Source organism: Pinus tabuliformis, chromosome 1_1 (genome assembly GCF_031772625.1).
Source record: "Pinus tabuliformis cultivar Carrire ecotype Pingquan chromosome 1_1, CPIR1, whole genome shotgun sequence".
Taxonomy (NCBI): domain Eukaryota; kingdom Viridiplantae; phylum Streptophyta; class Pinopsida; order Pinales; family Pinaceae; genus Pinus; species Pinus tabuliformis.
The window spans coordinates 823,195,293-823,207,416 of record NC_142297.1 but is presented as its reverse complement, the minus strand read 5'-3'; positions in this window follow the sequence as shown (position 1 = coordinate 823,207,416).

Here is a 12,124-nt window from a genome sequence, read left to right as displayed (position 1 = left end):
ATATCAGAATCATTCCTTGGACCCAGAGTCTTCCAACGGCAGGGATCGAGCCAAGGAACTCAAGTTTTCCCAAATTAAGACATGAAGATCTACAGTGCTGCAATGAAGAGTCGATTTCAAGACTCAAGATACTAAGGAGACAAGCCATGCTAATGATAATCTAATCCTCACTACTAAATCCCGCTGTCAAAATTTAAATCAAGGGATCGTACTCAGAAAACCCTAGATCGATTTCAATGATATTGAAGATTTTGCCACAGATGACAAATTTCTTAGAGGTTAGTTGAAATAAACCCTCAAGCAAGAGAAATTTTATGTGTTAACTTCTACCTTGAACTCCTAACTGTGTACAAATTCTTGATATGTGGGGAAAACCCTTAACCACATTTGTAAGTAACAGAAAACCCTTAACCACATCTGTAAGTAACATGCTTTTTATTGTTAGTTCATTTTTGTAATTGCAGTATAAACAATTGTTTTATTGGAATTCAGATCTAAATGGTAATATTAAATTTAGATTGTCAATATTAGTCTCATTGTCCTAGGAACGTGCTGCAGATGCATTGAAGAAAATTGTTAGTGTTGTTGAAGCGATCAAAGATTCAAGATACGGCACGACTAAATTCATGTCACATGAGGCTGAATCAAAGGATCTACAATTCTGTGTAAGGGCAGGGAGAAAGGTATACAGAGTTGTAGTAGAAACTTAAAAAAGTCTTTAGAATGGATATCAATCTTAATATTTTTTACCATATTTTTTATTTTGACATTCTACAATATCTTGTTTAGATCAACTTCATTGCAAATGCAAAAAGTAAAAAATTTGATAAACTGCGTAGTTTTTTTATTACTAAGATTTGTAATCTATTATCTCGATGCGTTGTCACTGTTGATGCATATAGAAGGATAAATTAAATTTGTATGCCTGTAGAGATTGCCAAGAGAGTAACATTTGTAGAGCGTGTAAATGTTTACAATAAGCATAAATTGCAGAAAATTGTAGACTATGTTGACAAAGGAGGTAATTATTGTTCAAATGCATTGAGAAAAGCAATGAAGAAAGTTGAAATTGGTGAAGTAATCAACCGTGGACTTCAACTTCATGATGAGGATTTTGTTTTGATTAATCCTCCTCCAAGTGTCCAAAAACATTCATTGTAAGTATTAAAAATGTACATACATCTGGGATCTACAGTGATTATTAATCCTCTCATAAGTTGGCCACTTGGTGCAAATTTTGATGGGCATTTCATTCATGTTTTTTATCCCCCAATCTTTAGAATATCAAGGTGAGATTTTGCAGATTCTAAGTGTGGACCAACAAATGATTAGTTCCCATTGTGGAGAGCCAAACATAGCACTGAGTGTTGATAGTAGATACATTTTTGGTTGGTTAGTCATGAGGATATGATCCAATAGTTAGGGTAACTACCTACCCTTTGCCTTTGCCGCTTCAGTCTCATTCTTCGTTTGTTCGAGTTGAGCGCCAAACCCTGCAACTTCAATTTATCTGACTGTGAAGAGATGGGTTTATCATGACATTCTTAAGAGAATTTCCGTCGCAGTTGAGTCACCGTGCATAGAATCACTATCCAGCATTAAATATTGCCAGAAGAAAAGACCAATTGCACATACCAGGTTTAAAGTCTGACTTGGAAACTTTAATTTACCTATTATTTTGGGTCATTTCTACATGTTTGAATTTCCTCTCCAATATTCTTCATCAATTTTACTTGTTAATGGTGGGTTTGCTTTTCATCAGGTAAAACCCGAACCTACTTTGAGGGTTTAGATCTGGTGACTCACTATTATGGAGATTTAATCATACTTGGTTTTCACCAAGGCTTTTATGGGCATCAATTCCTGGGGTAAGTTTTGTATTGAACCCCCAACCCTGGTATTTCAAGCAAGTGTTTATCTTGACATTAAGGTTGATACTGAGCATTCATCTTTCGTGGTAGGAGTTTATGTGATGACGTCATTTGATTTTGCTCAGGTAAATATCCATATTTTTTGCCAGGACAAATTCCTTCTCGCTTTTTTATAATGCATCTTATGGGTTTAAATTTCGATTTAGGCCGTTGTTTTGTGCTTCGCTGGTTAGTCTCGACTAGGCTTGGGTCATCCATTGGCTTGTCTCTTGAAGTAATTTTTTTCAATAAGGCTTCCTTTTACTATGGCAGTAACACGTGCTCATTTTCCCCTAATTTCTTTATACGGTTTCTAGAAACGTGAGCATGCTCTTGTCATGCTCATGACCTGTATGGATGTTTGCTTGTGTTAGGGTTTTATTGGTAAGCCTCATGTTGGCCATAGTTACAGAGTCTTTTGTGTTATTCAGTTTGGAATTTTTATTAAGAGTTTTGGGCAATACCCGGTAACTATAATTGAAGTAAATTTAAGTTATTTATTTCTTATATATGTTTTTGGATGTATGGATGAGACTACCAGGCCAAGATTGTAAACTCTTCTTTACTTTTCTAGTTCATGAAGAAAAATACATAATTGTATGATTTTTTTTTTTTGGAAAAATCCTATAACTTGTCTATTAATTTTTAAAGGCCCTTCACACCCTCATTGCTATTACTTTTCCATTTTTGTTCTTTGAGCATATATGGTGTACCTTCTTTATCTAATTTCCATCATATTACTTTCCTTAACATGCATACTCTATAGTTTTTTATATATTTTCTAGGTCTTCTTTTATGAGTCATAACTGTTGATGAAGGATTCAAATCAATGGGTTGGGAGCAGGAAGAGCAGTAGCAGAAACCATTTGGGCTTCTTCTGTTGCAGGAAAGCAAGCCAATTGAATGACAAAAAATAGAGCACATGAGAATAGAATTAGAGCCAGTAAGTTGTGCTCCATGGCTTACTTTTCTTAGAAGTGTTTTTGCTTCTGTTGTTAATATTTGATTTATAATTGCATGTTGAATAAATTCATTATGTAACGGAATCCACATTTTTTGAACACAACCCATAAATATTAGGTGTTGCATGGCATAGAATGATTGACATGCGATTAAGACTTGCAAGACTTGAAGCTATAAGCGGTGTCTTTACAGGAAAAATTTAATGCTGGGAACTTTAAACTAATATGTCATTCGGTTGAAATTCCTAAATTGTGATGATTAGATGTGCCCCCAGCAAGTAGATTAAAGTTCAATCCTGGTCGCACAAAGTAAGTATCTGATATACATAATTTTCACCAAAAAGTCACAAAATACGCTAGATCCATCCAGTTATAGACTGCAATATTGCAACATCATCTTGCCAATGGAGAACCTCCAGAAAGTTCATTTCTAGGGAGAAAGAGCTCAAGTATTTGGCAAATTTGCTTAAATTCAAAGAACATTTTGAATTTGTGCATTGCATTTTTTTCGAATTACTCTAATGGAGGACTTTGAAGCTCCTACATTCTCTCGAGGCCTCAATTTTGAATGCAAACGTTGGTCATTCACTCTTGGCTTTGACAATAATGATGGAGAATATGAAAACCAAGCCATTTGTAACCAAGTTCATGAAATCAAATGCCGACCAGAGATCATTGACATATCGAAATCGTTCCCTGGACCCCGAGGCTTCCAACAGCAGGGATCGAGCCTAGGAACTCAAGTTTTCCTAGATTAAGACATGAAGATCTACAGTTCTGCAATGAAGAGTTGATTCCAAGACTCAATATACTAAGGCGACGACCCTTGCTAATGATAATTTGATTCTCGCTGCTAAATCCAACTGTCAAAATTTAGGTCAAGGGATCGTACTCAGAAAACCCGAGATCGATTTCAATATTTTGCCGCAGATGACAAATTTCTCAGAGGTTAGTTGAAATTAACCCTCAAGAAAGAGAAATATTTTGTTTTAACTTCTACCTTGAACTCCTAACTGTGTACAAATTCCTAATATGTGTGGAAAACCCTTAACCACATCTGTAAGTAACAGGCTTTTTATTGTTAGTTCATTTTTCTAATTGCAGTATAAACAAATGTTTTATTGGAATTCAGATCTAAATGGTAACATTAAATTTAGGTTGTCAATATTACTCTCGTTGTCCTAGGAACATGCTGCGCACACTGAAGAAAATTGTTAGTGTTGTTGAAGAGATCAAAGATTCAAGATATGGCAACACTAAATTCATGTCAGATGAGGCTGAATCAAACGATCTACAATTCTTGTTCACAGATTATCTGTGTGTAAGGGCAGGGAGAAAGGTATACATAGTAGTCGTAGAAACTCAAAAATCTTTAGGATGGATATCAATCTTATTATTTTTTACAATATTTTATATTTTGACATTCTACGATATCTTTTTTAGATACTTGGAAGAAAATTTCCAACAAACAACTCTCCTACAAATGCAAAAAGTAAAAAAATTGACAAATTGCGTAGCCTTTTTATTAGTAAGAGTTGTAATCTATTATCTGGATGCATTGTCATTGGAGATGCATATAGAAGGATAAATGGAATTTGTATGCCTGTAGAGATGGCCAAGTGAGTAACATTTGTAGAGCTTGTAAATGTTTACAAGAAGGAAAAATTGCAGAAAATTGTAGACTATGTTGACAAAGGAGGTAATTATTGTTCAAATGCATTCAAAAAAGCAATTGAGAAAGTTGAAATTGGTGACGTGATCAACCGTGGACTTCATGATGGGGATTTTGTTTATATTAATCGTCCTCCAAGTGTCCAAAAAAAATCATTTTAGGCATTAAAAATGTACATACATCTGGGATCTACAGTGATTATCAATCCTCTCATAAGTTGGTCACTTCGTGTCGATTTTGATGGGGATTTCATTCATGTTTTTAATCCCCAATATTTAGAATATCAAGGTGAGATTTTGCAGCTTCTAAGTGTGGATCAACAAATATTTAGTTCCCATTGTGGAGAGGCAAACATATCACTGAGTGTTGATAGTAGATACATTGTTGGGTTGTTAGTCATAATATGATCCAATATTTAGGCGGGGAGGTTTGGTTCCCACAATTGTTAGCAATTCCAAGAAGGACTATGTACACCCTAAATCTACTCTAAACATTATTTCTTCAGTGAAAGAAAAAAGATACATTGTTGGCTGCCAAGCTTCTATCCAGAAAATCTATGTTGGATAAACCCACACTGAATTAGCTATCATTTTGGACTTCTGGAATGTTGCATGAACCAACAATCACTAATGTGCATGATGGAGGGCCATTTTGGATAGCTAGCCAACTTCTTCAGATGGCTTTACCTCAGAATTGAACTGTGAGGAGAATGGGATTCTCATAAGAAACAGTGAAATACTATTACTCAATGGTGATAAAACACAATTGCTAAATGAGAAGGTCCAGGAGCGACAATGAATTGTTTGAATTCAGTTCAACATTCTTTTATTGAATTTTTAACCTTAAATGGTTTTAGTGCAGGTTTGGATGATTTGGTTATTGCTCACTATGTTTCTCAGAGAAAGATATCTACGGAAGAGCTAGGAAATGAACTTACTGAAATTTCTAGTCTTATGAAGCACGTGAGGGGAGGAAGATATGATAATGCCATCATTTCCCAAGTGGAGAAGCATCTACTTGGAGTGCGGGAAAATGCTACCAAGGATATTTATTCTTCAAGTTCATTTTTTCTGATGGTTGACAGTGGAAATGCAAGATCTGCTAAGAAAGTGGTTCAACAACTTGGCTTCTTAGGGCTTCAAATGTTTCGAGGAAAACCATTCCTAGAGATTGGCTTAAAAATATTTTTCACATCTTCCATTCAATGGTTCTCATCCTTTGGATCCACACAAGAAAGATGATTCGCCTATAAGTTTGTGGACTCGTTAAATCATCCTGTGTTTGTGGATTAAATCACCGTGAGGCATTTATTCATTCTATCTCTTCCAGAGAAGGTCTTTTTTGTCAGAAGATGGGAATGAAAGAACTAGGAATGCCTTCTAAAAATCTAACGACCTTTCCACTTGATCTGATGATTTGCTATGATGGGACGGTAAAAGATGCTTGTGGAAAATTTCTCATTCAGTTTGAATATGGGAACATAAACTCTTTACTATCATGTAATTCCTCAAACAAGATTAAGTCTCAGAGTAGCTTGGATCATTCATCTCCAGGAGAACACATAGGGACTCTGGCTACTACAAAAATTGCAAACTCAGCTTACAAAGCACTTGTTGATTCCTATTTCCCCTTTGGACATCCTTAAGGTAGTTGAGATCATGTTCGTTACCTATCATTAATGTTCTATTTCAGTATGATTTCCTTTTGTACAGTGGGAGGGTTGAATTTGAAGCCAATGACAGCAAAAAACTTTAATGAGTAGATACAATTCATGAGTAGATATAATTCTATCTTACAACCAAATGATAGATGGGTAATTATTCACATGAGAAGATGTTGTGCTAATGAAACAGATTTTGAGGAGAAAGCTGCAAGAATTCAAGAATCTTTGAAGAGGATTCCTTTGAAATATTTTTCTCTCCAATTTGTTGTTGAGTAAGTGGATCTCTATGTTGCACCTTTTGTTTCAGTTGTGTTACACATAATCATAAAGGTGTCTTACTGTCCAGGTCAATCATTTAACCAATCTGATTCAGAATCATTTTTGTATTTGAAGGTTGACCCTAATAAAAAATTGTGAATGAACTGCTTGTTGTTTCAAAGTTTCTAGTTGATAATTGTCTTCAACATTAATATTAAAGAAAAATACACCCTAGAATCTTCGATATTCAATGTTCTCATGTTTAATGAGATCTCTTTAAAAATTTTGCAGTTCGAAATTTCAAACTAAATGTGAATATCAAATCCATGATAATTGACACAAAATGTAGTAATTTATGTTTTGATTCTCTTTGTTCTTTTATCTTTTATCTTTTAATGAAAATGCAATAGAAAATGCATGCATTATAAACTAGTTTTGATCTTCTATATGCAAAAAAAAAAATTATCTGTGGTAGACATGAGTCTCCTTCACATAACATTCACACTGGTATAATAAACAATCATTTCACCTTCGAATTTTTGAAAATGTTTCGTTAAGAAATTGAGTTGCTCAACCCCGTCCATCTTCAAGTCACAAACACCTTTGCATATGAAGTACAAGGCCGTAAATATATTATTATTTTTGGATGTTTAGTGCAAGAATCTATTGTCAGTCTAAACCCAATTTGAAAATCCCAATACCAAATCCATGATAATTGATAAAAAAAGCATTAGTTTTTGTTTTGATTCTCTCTGTTCTTTTATATTTTAAATTTTAAAGCAAACACAATAGAAAATGCATATGTGATAAACTATTTTTCATCTTCTATAAGCAAAAGGAATATTTATTCATGGTAGACATGGACTTCTTTCACATAGAATTCACAGGTATAAGAAACAATCATTTTACCTTCTACCTATTGAGAATTTTTCATGAAGAAGAAATTGATTTTCTCAACCACATCTTCCTTTAAGTTACAAGTACCTTTGTGTTTTATGTACAAGGCTGCAAATGTTATGAAACCAGCTCACAAAAAGATAGAAAAGATAGATGAACGCCTTAGAATTCAGCCTCTTCAAGGGGGCAACCTCCTTTACATTACACAAATGAACAATTCTTGGATGATATAAATGACAAGACCTCCTTTCTATATATAGGAGTCTAAGGGGTCATAGTATAATCAGAGTCGACATAATAATAATAATGTAAGGGCACAATAATAACAATAGTGGGCTTATATGGGGCACAATAATAACAATATGGGGACTACATGGGCACAACAATATAATAAGGGGGTTGTACCAATAACAATAAGGGGTTACACTAGTAGTATAGGGACCTAACATGCTCCTCTCCTTCAAAAAGTGTTGTCCTCAACGCTTGAGTAGTTTTTTATGCTTCTGTATAAATTCTTGTCCTCCCATGTGGAATCTTTAGCGGGTAAGTTCTTCCACTTAATGAGATACTCTGAAATTGATCTATTTCGTAGCTATTGATTTCTCGGTTCTGTGACTGCTTCAGGTTCCAATATGATTTTTCTTTCCTTGTCAAGTTCTCGCAATATTGTTTGAACTGGGATCTTCTGCAACTTTTGAATGAATTCCCACTCCTTTAGGCATATGGATATTTGTAAGGCCCGATGTTTGGAGGAAAACGTCCTGGAATCAAATGAATAGCATGATCATGATCATGAATAGGTGGGAGGCCTTTGGGAGTCTCAAATACCTTGGAATGATTGTCCAAAATGTTTTGGAGATCTGGAGAAATACATGATTTTGATGTGGGATCTTCTAGTGAACATAATTGTGCAATTATGCCCTGTTTTTCTTTATTTAGAAGCTTTGTCATGTTGTTAGAGTTTATTATCTTTCTAGGTTTCCCTTCAATACCCCTCAATTCAAATTCCTTTCCTTCCCAAAAAAAATTTCAAGAAAAGTTCTTGAAAATTAAAAGCTATCGTACCCAAAGATTGTAGCCATTAGACTCCTAGTAAAACATCAGCACCACCCATTGGAATGGAAAGCATTGGGCTATTCAATACGTATTCTCCCATTGATAGCTTGATATTATGGCACTTTCTAGAGCAATTTATGGTTCCTCCCCTTGCAACCATCACTTGACACTTTAGTGCTGGATATAGGAAGCAATTCAATTCCTTGGCTATCTTACAATGAATAAAATTATGGGTACTGCCCGAATCAATCAACACTATTACCTTTTTCTTCTTGATATGTCCTTCTATCTTAATAGTTTGAGGAGTGGTAATTTCTTCCAATGCATTACAAGATATGGTTGGATTCATTTCTTGATACTCGATGTGATCTTTCAATTCTTGAACATTTTTCTTCTTAATATGTCTTATATTGATAGTTTGAGGAGTGGTAATTCCGGCCATTGAATTACAAGATATGGTTGGATTCATTTCTTATTTCTCAATGTGATCTTTCATTTCTTGAACCTTTTTCTTCTTGATATGTCCTTCTATCTTGAGAGTTTAAGGTGTGGTAATTCTTTCCAATGCTTTACAAGATATGGTCGGATTCATTTCTTCTTTCTCTCAGGTGGGTTCCTGGTGTATATTCTCTTCTTTTGATGTTTCTTGATCCTTTTCTTCCTCCTCTTCATAATCTATTTAAAATAATTTATTCTCAGCACACTTATAACCTTTAGTGTATTTGTTATCACAATTGTAACAAAGCCCCTTTTCTCTTTTTTCTTCCAATTGTTGTGGTGTAAACCTTGTAGATTGTGGAAGGCTAGGAGAAAAAACACTTCCATAATTATAGTCGTGAGTGGTGGGATTCCTTATTTCCATAATTTCGCTTTCAATTTTTCTTGCCAACCTGAATGCCTTCTCTAATGAATCAGGTTCCCAAAGACGAACCTCGTGTTGAATGTTATCCTTTAAAGTCCCTATGAAGACATCAACCATTTTCTTCTCTAGAATATCATTTACCCTTATATTCAATTTTTGGAAGTCCTTAATGTGCTTTGCCATTGAACCCTTTTGTTTGAGATTTATCAATTGGCTAAATAAGGTGATTCTCTTTGTATCCTCATAATGTGCTATCATTTCCTCCATGAAAATTGACCACGTGACAAGTGGTTTACGAAAACAAAGCTCTTTATACCATAAAATTTGATTTGGTTCTAAATAATTAGATGCAATACATACATTTTGTCACAGTGGTACACAATGTAGATCAAAATATTTCTCCATCTGTAGTATCCAATTTACTGGATCCTTGCCTTCAAACTTCCTCGTCTCGCTTTTTCTTGATTTTAGGAGCTCGATCTTAAAAAGGCTATAACTCTGTACTTTCGGATCCTTAAGTTATGAAATTTTGGTCTGTAATATCCCTCTGAGGCCTCTTTCTAACTCCGCAAGTCTGATCACAATTGGATTCTTGAAAAAAGATCTATTCCCAATCTCCCGCAATGACCTAATTATAGACTGGTTCAGTAGAGCGAAATTGGACGACGTGCCACGGGTCACTGTTTCAACCTTAGGTTTTGAAAATGATACCCAAGAAAACTATAGTCTGTCCTCTTTTTGTAACTTCTTACGAAAATTCAATCTAATGCTCAGAGCGAACGTTATGACGATTTTCCCAAGGTGACCTGTTTGGAATGTAATTCAGGGGTCCACAAAAACCCTAACTTCCTCAGATTATATCTCCGCAACTATAGCGAGACAGGATCTGAAATTCGGACCGAAGGTTCAGCGCGATCTTGTCTCAAAAGGGTTTTTTTTTAGCTTTTGAAACATCGCAGAAAAAAAGTTATAGCAAAAATTCCACGATGACCTGTTTGGAGCAGCGAAACCCTAGAATCCAAAGCTCTGATACCAAATGTTATGGAACTAGCTCACAAAAAGATAGAAAAGATAGATGAACGCCTTATAAATAAGCCTCTTCAAGGTGGCAACCTCCTTTACATTACACAAATGAACAATTCTTGGATGATACAAATGACAAGACCTCCTTTCTATATATAGGAGTCTAAGGGGTCATAATATAATCAGAGCTGACATAACAATAATAATGTAAGGGCACAATAATAACAATAGTGGGTTTTTATGGGGCACAATAATAACAATATGGGGACTACATGGGCACAACAATATAATAAGGGGGTTGTACTAGTAACAATAAGGTGTTACACTATTAGTATAGGGACCTAACAACAAATTGATTTTTGTCTTCAGAAGTTTAGTGCAAGAATCTATTGTTAGCCTAAATCCAGTTTGATTTCAATTATGAGATTAGGTGGAAATCAATTTAAGCTCATTTTAGATTTTGATAATCATGATTCCTTTGATGTTACAACAAGAATTTGTTACGATGGTGGAACATCTCTCTTTGGATAAGAATACTTTCAAAATACCATTGAGGCTTATTGAACCATTCAAGTAGTATGCAATACCCTTTTATGTTAGTTTCAGTCAATTGGCCATTTGCATCATGTTCATAGTTATAGGAAAGTACGTGGATGAGAATTTTTTTAGTAGTGGTATCAAGGCACTGCTTTTCAATGATATTCCTTATAGTGCAGTTGTAACTGTTTCAGGTGAGTTCCTTTATGATGTAGTTAGAAAGTATTGGATTATGGAGGATGTTATATTCTTCAAGGATGTATCTCCAAGATACCATTGAGGCTTCTTGAAACATTCAAGTAACATGGGTTCCCTTCTAAGTAAATTAGATTATTCATTCCTCTATTTGCATTATATTCCTTTCATGGTTTGAAAAAAGTACATGGACAAGATGTAAGTTTTATAATGTTAGCAAGCTACAATGTTTTGATTATTGTCCTTGTAGCTCAACAACTATTATAGGTGAGTCCCTTTGAGATTTATTGTTAACTATTTAGTGTTTAAGAGTTGAAATATATCATCTCAATGTGTTGTCATTGGAAGGATAATTGAAATTGGTATTATCAATAGAAATAGCCTAGAGAGGAACATTTGTGGAGCATGTACATGTTTACAATAGGGAAAAATTGCATAAAATTGTACAAAAGGGATAGTGTAGAACCTATGTTGACTAAGGAGGTAATTTTTGCTCAAATGCATTTGGAAAAACAATGAAGAAAGTTGAAATCACTGAAGTGATTAACTGATCCAGGTGGATATTGGTGGCCACCTGCCAAGTCCACCTGGACCCCCACCATTGTCTTTCTCAACATTTTCAGTTTCCTTAATTGTAGCACAGTTTACTATTTTTAGCAGTTTTTCGGGTCCTGAACTTCCGGAGCCGTTTTGAGGCCCTAAACGACGTTTTTTTGGGAATCTGGGGCAACATGGGTCCATGGACATGTTGCCTCCCAAAGTGGTAGTACTCGGATAGATCTTTCTAACGAGCTATTGTACGCGTCAAACGGAGATCATATGCCAAAGTTACGACCCCGGGAAGTTGATGTACCAATTTACCCCCAAACGGGGCCCACAGTTTGGCGTTTCATCTCCTAGGGTTAGGTTTTGGAATGTTAAGGGTTTTCCATTGTTTCTCAACAATAAATAGGCCTTCGAGCCTCATTGTAACACAGTTCAGAGGCATGTAGCCATCACATCTCTTCTCAGAGATAAGCTACCATCGCCCTAGCTGGTTTATTTCCATTTCTGGTTGTAAGCATATTTCAGTATTTTCCATTAATGAAA